Raw genomic sequence first — 6,899 nt, 5'->3', positions numbered from 1 at the left:
GAGTACCCTTCCCTCACCCAGCCTCCTCAAAGACACACCGAAACAGGCAAAAAACCTGTTTCTTATTCTTTGAGACAAGTGTTCTAGTTTTGATTTCAGCTAGACTGCTGTCCCCAAACTTGTTCATGTGGAAATTCGGTCTCATGATGATGTTCATCCTACTTTACTGTCATTAATTAGTGTCTGTCTTTGTTGGACTTAAAACTCCACTCCCGTTAGTGCAGAAACCTCTGCCCAGTACAGCGCCTAGCATAAGACAGTCAAATCAACATTTGTTGAATAAATGATTAAATAGGTTAATATGTGGGCTTCCCTTGTGGCTCAGCTGATAAAGAATCTGCCTGCAATGCAGGATACCTAGGTTCGATCCCTGGGTTGGGAAGATCTCCTGGAGAAGGGAAAGGCTACCCACTTCAGTATTCTGGCCCAGAGAATTCCATGGACTGTATAATCCATGCAGTTGCAGAGTCTGACAGGACTGAGCCTCAGCGACTTTCACGTTCACTTCTCAGGTGGCTCAGTGGTAAAGAACCTCCCTGCCAATGCAGGAGAGGTGGATTGGGTCCCTGGGTCAGGAAGAATACCTGGAGGAGGAAATACCAACCCACTCCAGTATTCTTGCTGGAAATTCCCACATGGGGGAGCCTGGCGTGCTGCATACCATGGGGTCTCAAAGAGTCAGACACCACTGGGGCAACCTAGCACACGCTCATAGGAGCAACTGAGCACGCACACAAATTAATGTTCTTTTCCTCCTTGAAAGAAAATGGAGGTGATCAAGCTTTCGTCTCTTTTCTTCACATCACGTTCATGGGGTTTTTCCATCTCCCCCTTACTCTACATTTCCTTGTTCAATTAGAATCTAAACAGAATGTCTACCAAAAGGTGACCTTTCCCCCCTTACTTGGAATTCAAATATCCTTCTAATCAGAAGAAAAGGAGAAAGGAAACGAGTCTACTGCACTCCGCCCCAGAAAGCAGGAGTCTGCATTTATATAACAGTTTTGCTGAGTCCGGAGAAGGCAATGGCACCCCACTCCAGTACTCTTGCCTGGAAAATCCCATGGGCGGAGGAGCGTGGTAGGCTGCAGTCCATGGGGTCGCGAGAGTCGGACACGACTGAGCGACTTCACTTTCACCTTTCACTTTCATGCGTTGAAGAAGGAAATGGCAACCCACTCCAGTGTTCTTGCCTGGAGAATCCCAGAGACGGGGAGCCTGGTGGGCTGCGTCTATGGGGTCGCACAGAGTCGGACACGACTGAAGCGACTTAGCAGCAGCAACATCAGTTTGCTGAGTCAGGTACCGTACAGAGTACGGTAGATAACTGGGGGTCTACAGAAATATTCTAGAACCCGTAGTGGGTTCTAGAGAACTGTCATGTAAGAAGAACCCAGCCCAACAATATCATAAGAGTTTTGCTGAAAGACCCATGAGACGGGCGAAGGGGGCAGTTCTTCTCGAGACATTTTTTGGTTGGGTGTCCAAAAATTCATCTATTCACTCTCTCCTGAAGTACATTAGTTTGTTTTAGATAATTTCAGTGATAGAAACTTAGTTGTAATAGTATTACTTATTATTGAGTGCTTATTCCCCAGTTCTACAAATCTTAAGTCTTTGATTAATATTATTTAATCCTCTCTTTGAAAAGCATGCGTGGGGGGACTTTCCTGGTAGTCCAGTAGCTAAGTCTCCATGCTCCCAGTGCAGGGGTCCTGGATTCTATCCCTGGTCAGGGAACTAGATCCTACGTCCACATGTGGCAACTAAGACCCCCACATAGCCAAATAAATACATTTTTTCTTATTTAAAAATTGTCACATTGCTATCTTAAAAGCAAAGTTATTTAATCCTGATATCAACCTTGGGAGGTGGAATTGCTATTTCCATTTTGCAGAAAAGTCTCAGAAGCTGCAGATCGTGTCCAATGGCATTAAGCAAGAAAGTGTTGGAATCAAGATTTGATGTTATTTCTAACGCTAAAGCCATAGTTCTGCCTGCATAAAATGCTGTTATCCCCAGTTCCTCATACTGAGCTGAATCTGCTTCCCCATGGAAATGCCACCTATTTCCTTCCTTCTGGCTTCTGTAGCAGCACAGTTCTCTTCTCTAACTTAATTCCTCTTTCATATTATACTTCTAGTATTGAAATTCAGCCTTCATGTTCCTTAAGGTCTCTCCTTTCTAAGCTCAACGTCACAGTTTTCTTGTACTGTATATCACAGGACAGCAGTTTCAGATCTAGCGCATCTAGTTTGTTAAATTCTGCCTCTTAGAAGCATATTTCAGAATAGAGGAGCCGTCACAGCCCTGGTGCTCTACGTCTCTCCTGAGTTAAAGGAGTCGAAGGTCACCTTCTCTTTTTAGGTGCCAGAGCACAGGCTAGTTTATGCTAATCTGCAATCAATTAAGAGCTCTCTTGTTAATCATCTGTTCTGGAGTTCTGCCAGGGATGGATGTCAAACTCTCAAGCCTCCAAGCTTCTGCATTAACAAAACCTTTTTTTGAAAGTCTTTTGGGATTAAATGGATTTAATTCTTTTCTTTTCCCATAAGAATGATGACATTTCAAACTATTCAGACCTGCAGCGTTTCTTTTCTTTCTAAGAGTAATGGCAACTCAGTCATAATGCTCTTGCTTGAGACAACATTTGAAGTGACACTGCTCCAGCAGGAAGTATATCTGTCACATGAAATTCCCAAAATCACAAGGAATGTGAGGAAAGGAGGAAGTGTGATGTTACAAAAAAGAACAAGGACTTGGTATCAGGCTGAACTGGATTCAATTCTGTTTCTATTATTTGCCTGCTGTGTAACTTTGGACAAGCTGCTTAGCTTCTCTGAGCATCAGCTTCCATAAAAATATAAAATACCAAAATATTATTTAAGACCTAACATGCAGCATTTCTGTAGGATTAATAGTAATGTGTAAAGGGAATGGGGATTGGCACATAACTGGCCCTCAGTACACAGTAGTTATTTTAAGTACAATAGATAGCTGCTTTTGAGATATGACTTAAGGAGTGAAGGAAATATAGGACTTTAAAAATATTTTCTTCTGCACTATCTGAAATTCTTTTTCTCCACAATTTTTAAAATATATAAAACTTTAAAAATATTAGATACATTCATATTGTTGTGTGACCATTGCCACCATTTATCTCCATAACTTTTTCATCCTCTGAAACTGAAACTATACCCATTAAACGATAACCCCTCGTTCCTCCCTTCCTCCAGGCCCTGTAATCACTATTCTACTTTCTGTCTCTACGATTTTGATTACTCTAAGTACTCCTCATATAAATGCAATCGTACAGTATTTATCTTTTTGTGACTGGCTTATTTCATTAGACATAAAGTTCTGAAATTCTCCAAGCCAGGCTTCAGCAATATGTGAACTGTGAACTTCCAGATGTTCAAGCTGGTTTTAGAAAAGGCAGAGGAACCAGAGATCGAATTGTCAACATCTGCTGGATCATCGAAACAGCAAGAAAGGTCCAGAAAAATATCTATTTCTGCTTTATTGACTATGCCAAAGCCTTTGACTGTGTGGATCACAATAAACTGTGGAAAATTCTGAAAGAGATGGGAATACCAGACCACCTGACCTGCCTCTTGAGAAACCTATATGTAGGTCAGGAAGCAACAGTTAGAACTGGACATGGAACAACAGACTGGTTTCAAATAGGAAAAGGGGTGAGTCAAGGCTGTCTATTGTCACCCTGCTTATTTAGCTTCTATGCAGAGTACATCATGAGAAACGCTGGGCTGGAGGAAGCACAGGCTGGAATCAAGATTGCCATGAGAAATATCAATAACCTCACATATGCAGATAACACTACCAGTTATGGCAGAAAGCAAAAAAGAACTAAAGAGCGTCTTGATGAAAGTGAAAGAGGAGAGGGAAAAGGTGGCTTAAAACTCAACATTCAGAAAACTAAGATCATGGCATCCCATTCCATCACTTCATGGTAAATAGATGGGGAAACAGTGGAAACAGTGGCTGACTTTATTTTTGGGGGCTCCAAAATCACTGCAGATGGTGATTGCAGCCATGAAATTAAAAGACACTTACTCCTTGGAAGGAAAGTTATAACCAACCTAGACAGCATATTCAAAAGTAGAGACATTACTTTGCCAACAAAGGTCCGTCTAGTCAAGGCTATGGTTTTTCCAGTGGTCATGTATGAATGTGAAAGTTGGACTATAAAGAAAGCTGAGTGCTGAAGAGTTGATGCTTTTACTGTGGTGCTGTAGAAGACTCTTGAGAGTACCTTGGACTGCAAAGAGATCCAACCAGTCCATCCTAAAGGAGATCAGTCCTGGGTGTTCATTGGAAGAACTGATGTTGAGGCTGAAATTCCAATACTTTGGCCACCTGATGCAAAGAGCTGACTCATTTGAAAAGACCCTGATGCTGGGAAACATTGCAGGCAGAAGAAGGGGACGACAGAGGATGAGATGGTTGGATGGCATCACCAACTCAACGGACATGGGTTTGGGTGGACTCTGGGAGTTGGCCTGGCGTGCTGAGGTTCATGGGGTCACAGAATCGGACACGACTGAGCGACTGAACTGGAATGTTCTCAAGGTTCATATGGACATATGTTGCACCATATGTCAAAATTTCCTTCTTTTTAACACTGAATAATGTCCCATTGTTTGTATATATCAAATTTTGCTTATCCATTTTTCTGTTGTCAGACACTTGAGTTGCTTCCAGGTTTTATGGTATACAGCTATCTTTCTAGACCCTGTTTTCAATTATTTTGGTTACATAGTCAGAAGTGGAATTGCTGGATATTAGTAATTCCATTTTTAATTTTTTAGGAAGTCCACACTATTTTTCCAGCGGCTGCACCAATTTACATTCCCAACTGTGCCCAGGTGTTTGAATTTCTCCACACCTTCATGGTTTGTTGTCTTCGTTTTTGTTTTGCTTTAATAGCAGCCATCCTAATGGTGTGTGAGATTCTTTGTTTCATTTCGACTACTTCTTGAAATTCTATTGTTAAAGATTTTTATTCATTTGGGGTTAACCAGCATTCTCTTTTAAAAGGCAAATATACTTAACAGCTATCTCTCTTATCTCCTCTGGTCAGACTGATTCTCAGTGACTTGCTGGTAGTAACTGGACTTAATTACCTATACTTCTCAAATCACACACCCAGAGCCCTGATGTGACTGGTTTTTCTTAAGGGATCAATACTTAGAGTACCATGACTTGCCTGCATTTCAAGTACAATAAGGATTCACCCCATTATCCAGTGTTAGAAATTAATGTTGAAAAAAAATAAGACAGATGGAGCACTGCCTGTTTGTGAAAATTATTTGATTAATTTATTTAAAAATATTTATTGAGTAATACATGGTGCAGTGATGTCAAGCTCTTATATTTTTTAGAATTTCAAGCTCCAGAAGGCCAAGGTATTTTCCTGTTTGGCTTACTGCTTTACTTTTAAAGCCTGAGACAGTGCCTAGACTATCTAAAGGGCTCAGTGTTTGTTATGAATGAGTGGATACATTCTACAGATATATTCTATGGTTCTCCAAATATAGTCCACACACTCTGGGAGTGCCTAAGATGGTTTCAGGGAGTCTGCATGGTCAAAACTACTTTAATAATAATATTAAGACAATATTTGGTCTTTTGCATTGTGTTTGTATTGTACAAAGCCAGATGAAACTGCTGGCATCTTAGCATGAATCAAGGCAGTGTGGCACCAACTTGTACTATATTTATATTCTTCACTGCTACAATGCAATAAAACAACTTAAGGGTCCACTTTCACTTAAGAGTGTCCATGATGAAGCAGTACAAATGATTAATTTTATGAAATCTCTCCTATCTTTTTAATGTTCTGTGTGATAAATGTGACATATACATAGAGCAGCTCTGCTAATTACTGAAGTCTATAGTTGTGCAATTGTCTGAGAGGTGTGAATTGAACTAGCTGCCTTTTTTCATTAAATACCTTTTTTTTTTTTTTTAAGAATAACAAAAACTATGGTCATTCAACTTGGATATTTGGGCAAAATGGACCTGTCCCTTCAAGGAAAATGACTGAAAGAACGTATTTCTGCCAGTGACAAAATCTGAGCTTTCAAGCATAAATCATACTTTTGGAAATTGTGCTGAAGTAGAGCAGAATATGCCACCCACAAATATGGTACACTGGCTTGTGGATTATTTTGAGCTGAAGGCAGTAACACTCAGCAGGCTTAGGAAAAACTTTTCCCTGGTTGGATGGCATTACTGACTCAATAAACATGAGTTTGAGCAAACTCTGGTAGATAGTGGAGGACAGGAAAGCATGGTGTGCTGCAGTTCATGGGGTTGCAAAGAGTTGGACACGACTTAGCGACTGAGCATTAACAACAACTACCCAACAGAATTTAGATAGGAGGCCTGTATTAAAAAAGAGCTCCTACCAGAGATAACTTTTTTTTTTAACCTGATAGACTTTTTCAGCAAGACTGGGTAAACTTCTAATTACCAAATATCTACTCTCTTTCTAGTACTGTGAATTGCCCTCCTTTTTTGAAGCTCCAAGCCCCTATTGTAGTCTTCGTCTCAGGATGGCAAAGAAGTCTCCATTGCCTAATTGCCCTTGGGTCTCATTTTGATGGGTTTCCCCTAAGTACGAAGTTGGTTTTTCTCCCATTACTTTGTCTTCAGTTCAGTTCAGTTCAGTGGCTCAGTCGTGTCCGACTCTTTGCAACCCCATGAATCGCAGCACGCCAGGCCTCCCTGTCCATCACCAACTCCCGGAGTTCACGCAAACTCACATCCATCGAGTCAGTGATGCCATCCAGCCATCTCATCCTCTGTCGTCCCCTTCTCCTCCTGCCCCCAATCCCTCCCAGCATCAGAGTCTTTTCCAATGAGTCAACGCTTCG

The sequence above is a fragment of the Ovis canadensis genome, chromosome 11 (genome assembly GCF_042477335.2).
Source record: "Ovis canadensis isolate MfBH-ARS-UI-01 breed Bighorn chromosome 11, ARS-UI_OviCan_v2, whole genome shotgun sequence".
Classification (NCBI taxonomy): domain Eukaryota; kingdom Metazoa; phylum Chordata; class Mammalia; order Artiodactyla; family Bovidae; genus Ovis; species Ovis canadensis.
The sequence above is the reverse complement of the archived record's forward strand: the minus strand, read 5'-3'. Positions refer to the sequence as shown.